We start from the raw sequence: 10,790 nt of genomic DNA on the forward strand, positions 1-10,790 counted from the left end.
CTTTGAATATCACTTTTGTGAATTCACTGAACTTCTTAATTGTATATATTTAATTTTCCCCAATAGTTTGGAAACTTCCAGCCATAAATTATTCCTATAATTTCTACCCCATTCTCTCTCTTTTACTGAGCTTGAAATTACACACATGATAGACTTTAACATTGTACCATCAGTCCCAGAATCTCTTAAGAAATAATTCTATTTCTCTGTTTTATAAGGATTTCACACTTCAAATCTAATTTCAAAGTCATTGCCTCTTTCTTCTGTAATCTCAATCCAGTAATTAAGCTGAAGTGTGACTTTCTGCAGAAACATAATATTTTTCATTTCTAACATTTTCCTTTAAATGCTAAGTGTTTTCTCTTTCTTTTCTGAGAGTTCTTAACTTTCCATCGTCTTCATTTATCTCATAAAGCACAGTTGTGTAGATTGATTTAACATCTTTTACGGTGTTGTGTGTGTGTGTGTGTGTGTGTGATCAGTCATGTCTGACTCTTTGTGGACCCATGGACTGTAGCCTACCAGGCTCTTCTGTCCATGGAATTTTCCAGGCAAGAATACTGGAGTGGGTTGCCATTCCTTCTCTAGGAGATCTCCCTGACCCAAGGATCGAACCTGAGTTTCCTATGTCTCCTTTACTGGAAGGCCGTCTTTACTATTGTGTCACCTGGGAAGTCCAACACCTTTGTATAATACTACCAATTACTAAGTCATCTTGGCCTTGGCACCTATAAATTATCATTTCAGTTGATGATTATCTTTGGAGTGGATCACATTTTGCGTATTCTTTGTATGTGCTTCTATTTTGGATTGTATTCTCACACTTTGACTGTTACATTGTTTAAACTCTGGGTTATGTTATATTCACCTTGAAAATGTGAATCATTTTCTTTAAGCTGGCAGTCAGCCCTGTGAGACCCAAACTACAAGCTCAGTCTCATTTTATTCAGTGCTGGCTACACTTTCAGTTTAGTAATTTAAACCTTTGATAAAACTGTTTCTCTTTTTGTTGATGTTTGAACCATGGTTATCTGGTTCCAGGTTCATCCTGAAATGTGTGCATGCTTATTATATATGTTATTGAGGATATGCTGTTCTTTGACTCTTCTGTGAATTCCTGCATCTATCTCAGACCTGCCCAATACTTTCCCCAATACTGTTATTGTACAGAGTTTTCTATAAATGACAGTTCCAGTTGGTTGATGGGCTATAGTGATCTTTCACATTCTTGCTGGATTTCTGTCTAGTATTTCTTTCTGCTGCTAAGTGAAAGTGAAAGTGAAGTTGCTCAGCTGTGTCCGACTCTTTGCGACCCCATGGACTGTAGCCTACCAGGGTCCTCTGTCCATGGACTTTTCCAGGCAAGCGTACTGGAGTGGGTTCCCATTTCCTTCTCCAGGGGATCTTTTTGACCCAGGGATCGAATCCAGGTCTCCTGCATTGCAGGCAGATGCTTTACCATCTGAGCCACCAGGATTATTTAAGTTTTAAGCTATAATGGTAGATTTGCCTTTTTTCATTTCTCATGTCAAGTTTTTCTATGTGTATTTTGAAGTTTCGTTGTTAGGTGCTCTATTATTAATAGTTTGCTAGGACTTCAGTAACAATGTAACATATGGTGGAATAAGACAACAAAAATGCATTATCTAACAGTTCTGGATGCTAGAATTCCGGAATAAAGATGTTAGTAGATTGGTTCCTTCTGAGGAAGAGGAACCTGAGGAACAATCTCTTCCATGCCTCTCTCTGAGCTTCTGTTGCAATCAATACCCTTGGTGTTCCATCGCTACAATCCAGATCTCTAGTTTCTGCCTGCATTATCACCTGGCCATCTTCTGCCTCTATGTCATATTATTTTCTCCTTATTTGCATCTGTCTCTGCATCCAAATTTACCCTTTTTATAAGAACAACTATGATATTGGGACAGAACCTATCCTAATGAGCCCATCTTAACTTGGCAGGAGGTAGGGCTGGAGAGAGGGGTTAGGGCTGGAGTCATGTGTGAGGTAGGGCTTCTTTTCTGCTCAATGGCCATGCTACATAGGAGGGGATTGGGTCAGATCCCAAGTTGCTGGAAAAGAAGACCTGAGGATTGGATCGGAGCTGCTCTGTTCCCTTTAAGTGGGGTTTGTTTCCCTTCCCTTCCCAATTCTGTGTGTTTATTTCTTGCAGCCTTGATTGTACATGACTACTGCCAATCTTCAACTAATTCTCAGTGAGAATTATTCCACATGTATATATATATATATAGATGTATTTTTGATGTGTCCGTGGTGGGAGAGCTGAGTTCCATGTCCTCATACTTTGCCATCTTTATCTCCTCTCTGGGTAAAGGACTTTTGTTTGGGTTTGTTTTCATTTTGCTATTTTGAATATACCATGCCAGTCCCAGCAGCTTGCAAAGTTTCTGTTTAAACATCAGTAAGGTCTTATGGGATTCTCTCATATGTAATCCAGTCACATTAATTTTCTTTTTAGATTCTTTTTTCATTTTAATTTTTTCTGTTTTGACTATAATGTTTCTTGGTGTGACTTCTTTGAATTGATCTTGTTTGGGATTCTCTGTGCTTCCTGGACTTGGCTGTCTTTTTTTCCCCCCTAGGTTAGGGAATTTTTCAGCTGTTATTTCTTTGAATAAGTTTTCTACCCGTTTCTTCTCCTATTCTCCTTTTGGACCCCATAATGCAAATGTTAGTACTCTTGATCTTGTGGCAGCAGTCTCTTAAATTATCCTTCTTAAAAAATTTATCATTCTTTCTTTTTTTTCTGTTCTGCTTGAGTTGTTACTGCTACTCTGTCTTCTAGTTCACTGATTTGTTCCTTTATATCTTGGAATGTGCTATTGATTCAATCTAGTGTATTTTAAAATTATAAGTGTTGTATTCTTTATCTCTGTTGAGTTTTTCTGTATATTTTCTAGCTCTTTGTTAAATATCTTACTATGTTGATCCTTTCTTTCCTGAGTTTGTTGAGCATCTTTATGATCTTTTCTTTTAAGTCTTTACTGGGTAGATTGCTCATTTCCACTATGCTTTATTTCTTTCTGGAGTTTTGTCTTGTTCCTTCCTCTGAAATACATTTCTTACTTCTCTCTGTTTATTTCTATGTAATTGGTATCAACATCATATATGCAAATGATACCACTCTAATGGCAGAAAGTGAAGAAGAGCTAAATAGCCTCTTGATGAGGGTGAAAGAGGAGAGTGAAAAAGCTGGCTTAAAACTCAGCTTTCAAAAAACTAAGATCATGGCAACCAGTCCCATCACTTCATGGCAAATAGATGGGAAAAATTGGAAGCTCTGGCAGATTTTTTTTCTTGGCTCCAAAATCACTGCAGATGGTGATTGCAGGAATGAAATTGAAAGACGCTTACTGCTTGAGATAAAAGCTCTGACAAACCTAGATAGCATTTTAAAAAGCAGAGACATCACTTTGCTGACAAAGGGTCCATGTGGTCAAAGCTATGGTTTTTCCAGTAGTCATGTGAACAAATATGAGAGCTGGACCATAAAAAAGGCTGAGCGCTGAAGAACTGATGTTTTCAAATTCTGATGCAGGAGACTCTCGAGAGTCCCTGGGAGAGCAAGGAGATCAAACCAGTCAATCTTGAAGGAAATCAACCCTGAATATTCATTGGAAGGACTGATGCTGAAGCTGAAACTCCAAAACTTTGGCCACCTGATGCAAAGAGCTGATTCATTGGAAAAGACTCTGATGTTGGGAAAGATTGAGGGTGGAGGAGAAGGGGGTGATAGAAGATGAGATGGCTGGATGGCATCACCAACTCAATGGACATGAGTTTGAGCAAACTCTGGGATATAGTGAAGGACAGGAAGCCCTGGTGTCAGACATGACTCAGCAACTGAAAAACATCAGTTTGATAGGAAGGTTATGTTTCCAGTTCTTGGAGAAATGGTCTTATGTAGGAGATGTACTGTGGTGTCCAGCAGCACACTCTCCTCTGGCCACCAGAGAGACATGCTCTGAGCTTGCCCCCTATGTGGATTGTATGAACCCTGCTGTTGTGGTGTCTCTGACTCTGTGGGCATGCTTGTAAGCAGGACTGGCTCCCAGCCCAGTTTCCTACAACGTTCTGCTTCATGCTGTGGTTGTTGCTCCACTGGTTGGTGGGGTTGTTGTTGTTGTTCAGTCAGTCAGTGGTGACCGACTCTTTGTGACCCCATGGACTATAGCCCAACCAGGCACCTCTGCCCATGGGATTCTCCAGGCAAGAATACTGGGGTGGGTTGCCAGGACCTCATCCAGAGGATCTTCCTGATCCAGGGACTAAACCCACATCTCTGATGTCTCCTGCATTGGCGGGCATGTTCTTACCACTAGAACCACTTGGGAAGCCTGAGAGTTCTCTAGGTGTGTCCATTTCAAGATTTTAAGCTTGGCACTGTATTTCCTTCTCTGTCAATCCTAAGTCACATAAAGCCACTCTTAATTATTACTATTTCTTTATTGCCATTCAACTTATCACCATGTTTTGCCATTTCTGTTCTTCTTAATTTATTTCTCACCACACTAACTCTACCCTGGGTGTCTTTATCTTATAGCTGAAATATTGTGAAAGTATATTGAGTCAAATTCACTCAGTCATATCTGACTCTTTGCAACACCATGGAATGTAGCCCACCAGGCTTCTCTGTCCATGGAATTTTCCAGGCAAGAATACTGGAATGGTTTGACATTCCCTTCTCCAGGGGATCTTCCTGATCCAGGCATCGAACCCAGGTCTCCTGCAATGCAGGCAGATTCTTTATCATCTGAGCCACCAGGGAAGCCCTTATATATATGAAATGTATATATGTTCATATATATAATATATGAAAGTATATTAACATATACTTAACATATATCATTGCTTCCCCCCAATTAGTATTGTAAAACCACAGAATCAGAATCATTTTTCTAAAGACCACATATGATTAAATCTCCCCTAGGTGTTGTGGAAAAAAATGTTTTGAAATGTTATTAATTGACAGTTATCCTATACTAGGTGTTCCCTTAAAACTCTTGATTCAACTCTCAGTTACATGGAAGTGAATTCATTTAGGTTTTAGATAAGGCTTCAAGAGGGGGATAAGGAACATCTTCATGAATTTAGAAGTCAAAATACACAAGATTTTGATTACTAAGTCATTTTCAGGTAATAAATATTTGAATATACAATAAAATCATATTTGTCAGATAAAATTTCTTTAAAGTGATCTAGCAGGTCTTTAGAATGCTCTTTAAGAAGGTTTTTTGTTTTTATATGAGCCTAATGGTAAAATTCAACAAAATTAGAGATACCAAGGGAACATTTCATGCAAAGATGGGTTTAATAAAGGATAGAAATGGTATGGACCTAACAGAAACAGAAGATATTAAGAAGAGGTGGCAAGAATACACAGAAGAACTGTACAAAAAAGATCTTCACGGCCCAGATAATCACGATGGTGTGATCACTCACCTAGAGCCAGACAGCCTGGAATGTGAAGTCAAGTAGGCCTTAGAAAGCATCACTACGAACAAAGTTAGTGGAGGTGATGGAATTCCAGTTGACCTCTTTCAAATCCTGAAAGATGGTGCTGTGAAAGTGCTGCGCTCAATACGCCAGCAAATTTGGAAAACTCAGCAGTGACCACAGGACTGGAAAAGGTCAGTTTTCATTCCAATCCCTAAGAAAGGCAATCCCAAAGAATGCTCAAACTACTGCACTATTGCACTCACCTCATGTGCTAGTAAAGTAATGCTCAAAATTCTCCAAGCCAGGCTTCAGCAATACGTGAACCATGAACTTCCAGATGTTCAAGCTGGTTTTAGAAAAGGCAGAGGAACCAGAGGTCAAATTGCCAACATCCACTGGATCATCAAAAAGGCAAGAGAGTTCCAGAAAAACATCTACTTCTGCTTTATTGACTATGCCAAAGCCTTTGACTGTGTGGACCACAATAAACTGTGGAAAATTCTGAAAGAGATGGGAATACCAGACCACCTGACCTGCCTCTTGAGAAACCTATATGCAGGTCAGGAAGCAACAGTTAGAACTGGACATGGTACAATAGACTGGTTCCAAATAGGAAAAGGAGTACGTCAAGGCTGTATATTGTCACCCTGCTTATTTAACTTATATGCAGAGTACATCATGAGAAACTCTGGGCTGGAAGAAGCACAAGCTGGAATCAAGATGGCCGGGAGAAATGCCAATAACCTCAGATATGAAACCACCCTTATGTCAGAAAGTGAAGAGGAACTAAAAAGCCTCTTGATGAAAGTGGAAGAGGAGAGTGAAAAAGTTGGCTTAAAGCTCAACATTCAGAAAACTAAGATCATGGCATCTGGTCCCATCACTTTGTGGCCAATAGATGGGGAAACAGTGGAAACAGTGACAGACTTTATGCTTTTGGGCTCCAAAATCACTGCAGATGGTGACTGCAGCCATGAAATTAAAAGACGCTTACTCCTTGGAAGGAAAGTTATGACCAACCTAGATAGCATTTTAAAAAGCAGAGACATTACTTTGCCAACAAAGGTCCATCTAGTCAAGGCTTTGGTTTTTCCAGTGGTCATGTATGAATGTGAGAGTTGGACTGTGAAGAAAGCTGAGCGCTGAAGAATTGATGCTTTTGAACTGTGGTGTTGGAGGACTCTTGAAAGTTCCTTGGACTGCAAGGAGATCCAAAGAGTCCATCCTAAAGGGGATCAGTCCTGGGTGTTCACTGGAAGGACTGATGCTGAAGCTGAAAGTCCAATACTTTGGCCACCTCATGCGAAGAATTGACTCATTGGAAAAGACCCTGATGCTGGGAGGGATTGGGGTAGGAGGAGAAGGGGACGACAGAGGATGAGATGGCTGGATGGCATCACCAACTCGATGGACATGAGTCTGAGTAAATCCAGGAGTTGGTGATGGACAGGGAGGCCTGGCGTGCTGCAATTCATGGGGTTGCAAAGAGTCAGACACGACTGAGCGACTGAACTGAACTTAACTGACTGAATGTAATTGAATTGTGAAAATTCAATAATAGATGTAAGTTTTAAATTTAGCTCCAGGTTTTTATTATGAAGGTAAATTAGCATAATCTTATGAAGTATTTCCAGAGGAAAAGATGAGGTAAACATTTCTAACTCAGTTTTGGAGATTTTTATTCTTGATATCAAAACATAATGTAAGAAATTAAATATCATCAGCAAGTTGAGCCCTAAATTAAAAGATAAAGTACTAAAAGTATCAAAACTAATATTTCATGTTACATATGATTTTATTCCAAAGGTAATTTATCTTTAGAAAGCTTATTTGTGGAATCAGTTATATTAAAGGATTAAAGATGAAAATCAAAGGTTGAAAAAAGAAAATCACATATCCTTGAACAAAATGCAATGACCAGTCATAATTCTTAACAGTCTCATGGTAAAATACAACAGAATTTTTTTTTTTCAGTAGCATAAATAACCTGACTAGATCATCACAACTAGATATGCTATATGTTCCTTGTTTGACTCAATTTGAACAAGTTAATGCAAAATGATATCTTGGGACAACTGGTTACCTCTGAGTATTGCAAGATGATAAATAATACCAAAGACCTTTGGTTAATTTTACTAGCTTGAAAATGGCATCATGGTTAACAAAAATCAAACATGTATTTTAGGAATTCATACTGAAAATATACAGGGATGAAAAAGTACTCTATTTCAGTTCTGGTTTAAAATATATCAATAAAATTCTTTAAAAGTTTTAAAAAGACAGTTAATGCGAATATTTAAAAAGTCCATATATTTATTGAGTCTGCTTGATGTGTAAATGAAACTTATTTCTCCAGTTCTCTATCTTAGTGTATATTTGATAATATTTATAAGTTAAGAATGATAGCAAACTATTTTAATATTTTAAACAGTAGCCAAGTCTTGATAAAATCAGTTATAAAATGAGAACTATCACCATAACTCCTTTCATTTAGTACTCTGCTGGAAGTTCTAGCCATGGAACTATCATAAGAAAAATAAATATATATAAAAGTATTGGAAAGGAGGAAACAAATATGTCATTCATTGCAAATAATATGATTTGCCTCCTAGGGCCTTAGTGTTTTACACTAAATATTTCTTTTACAGGAAAGTCTCCTTTCCCAGATATTTGCATGTTTAGCACCCTCCACTCCTTTAGGTCTCTGTTCACATGTCACTTCAATGACAAACATCCACCCCAATGACATTTTTTTAATATTACAGTATCTCCCCACTTCCAAGATTTTTCAATTTTCTTTTCTTTTACAAACTACTCATTAACATATGAAATACCATATATATAGTTTACTATTCAATTATGTTCAGGTTTATTGTCTATATTCTCTTACATCCCTCACCCCATGAAAGCAGGGATCTTTATCTACTTTGTAGATGAACTGATGCACTCCTAGCAGTGGTGTGCTGGAGCTTGCCTGGACCACATCCTGGGAGCCAGTGGTTGCAAGTCTGTGCTCACCTCTGAGTTCAGCAAGGGTGCACTGATAGCTTGAAATCTGCCATGGTGAGAGACTTCACCTTCATTTGTGTATCCAACTACTGAGTTTTTTCATATTTTCTTTCTCAAATCTTTAACAATAATACATGTTGCAATCAGTTGTTAAGGTTCTGTTGATTAACAGGGATTGACTCTGCACATAAATTATTTAAATCTGTTTATTTATTTTAAAATATTTATTGAGTATCCACTGCATGGCTGACAGATGTTCTAAATGAGAAGGATTAATGACTTCTGGTAAATGTTTAACAACTGCCTCTCTGGAGTTGTACAAATACAAATCTATTTGTAGAGACTCTCCGTTTCTATGATGTAAACTCAAAATTCAAGGAATATAAGCACACTAACTCTCTTAAGGCTAAGTCCAGAATTTCTGGGAGAAGAAAGTAGATTCCTTAAACATAATCATACAAGAGTCAAATCTAAATTAAATTTTCACGCACTCAGCATCACATGTTGCATCTTAAGTTGCCTCATGTATCTCAGTCATTTTGCCTTTTTACACTTTCTTATCCGTATTTACAAAGCTGATTCACCTGCACCTTTTAATGATGACTCATTGGCTCTCTCTTCACTTAGATTCCCCTGGGCTAACAGGAGACAGATCAAATAAATCCAGTTCCATGTGTATGACACACATAGAGAAGAACATCCCTATTTTCTGTTTTTCAAAGCAGAATTTGTAGAAAGATGTTAGGCTCTGAAGCCTAAGGAAAATGTTACTTAAATTGTATAGATAGATTATCATAGAATTACAAAATATTCATTTAAAATCTTTGCATTAATACAAAGAAAATGTCTTAGTAAGTAGTGTTTCATATTATATGAAAAGGAGCAAGTGTAAGAAGTACTTTATGAGTCTACCCAGGTGTAATTAAGTTTGTACATAGAGCTTGGGTAAGAGACAAAGAGCAACTATGCATTGCATTATAATGAAAATATTTCTCAAATTTTGCAGCAGCAGGAATGAAGGATACTGCGGGTCAAATATTACCAGTCTAACCATAATGAGAACTATAAACCTTGAGAGCCTTGACAAAATTAAATCACCATACTTGATTTGAGAGTACAAAAGAAACCAAATAAATTGCTAACTCAATTCACCAACTCTGAATTTACATAAGTATGGAGGTAAACAGACTTTAAAATTTGAGACTAAATCATCAAGAAGAACCAGGGAGTAAGTATCTTTGTTATTTTCCAGTATAATAATATGATTCCATCTCATTGAAATGTTTTAAAATAGTATTTGTTTATGGTTTTGTGAATTCAAAACCTTTTTGACATTAAAATGTGATTATTTACTAACAAGAAGACTATTCATAGAGTCCTAAAGAACCAGCTCAGCAATAAGTCTTGGGTTTTTCATTAACTTTTCTTAAGTTAAATGGTTTTCTGTTACAGAAATAAAATGACATTCCCTATGTAAAGGAATATCTGCTTCCCAGTAAAAAGTTTGACCATCTACTTGGTCACTTTCTAAAGCAATATTGTAAAACAAAAGAAAACTGATGTGTTCATTGCATGAACTAAACTATTTCTAGGCAATATTTATTTTAGTAGCAGAAATTACACTCTCTTGTCCTTCTGGCCTTTTATCAGAAAAAGAAAACAATGATGTGGGAAAGGGTTGCATCAACCAAACCCATAAGAAAGGAGAGAATACCAAAAAATATTCCCATGGATAACCATATATTCTAAAGTTGAGATATTTACTATGCAGACTTGTCATTGAAACTTGTGAAAGTTTCCTAAACAAAGTGGGCCTCAGTTTTTCAAAATATAAATGTGGAAGAGGGCTACATAGCCTCTGTAAGCTTATAAACTCTGTATTTAGATTATCTACAAAGCATACTGGTTTTTATAATACTGAGGAAAGGAGAAGAATAAATTAAATATTATCATATTATTACCAAAGAAGCTAAATATTTTAAAGAATAATTTGAAGTCTTAATAAAGAAAACAGTAGAAGAAATGTCCCTGTTTAAATGTTAACACGTAATTTTTATTTCATCCATGGCCTGTGAGAGTGTATTTTTGAGGATGAGAGCTCAATATTTAACTTTAGATAATATTCATTACTTGAATGAAAGGTTGAATGGAAACTGGAGAAAGTTACTGTATGGGAACAGAGGTTTTAAATTTCAAACACTATCTTCCTGATGGAAGCTTTAAAACTTTTGTATTCTATCCTCAAATATCTTTTAACATTTTTTATGTCCTATAGGGAGAGCATACATTTTCTGTTCTAATGAGGGAGAAAAGGATCAGAA

This window comes from Dama dama, chromosome 3 (assembly GCF_033118175.1).
Source record: "Dama dama isolate Ldn47 chromosome 3, ASM3311817v1, whole genome shotgun sequence".
Lineage (NCBI taxonomy): Eukaryota > Metazoa > Chordata > Mammalia > Artiodactyla > Cervidae > Dama > Dama dama.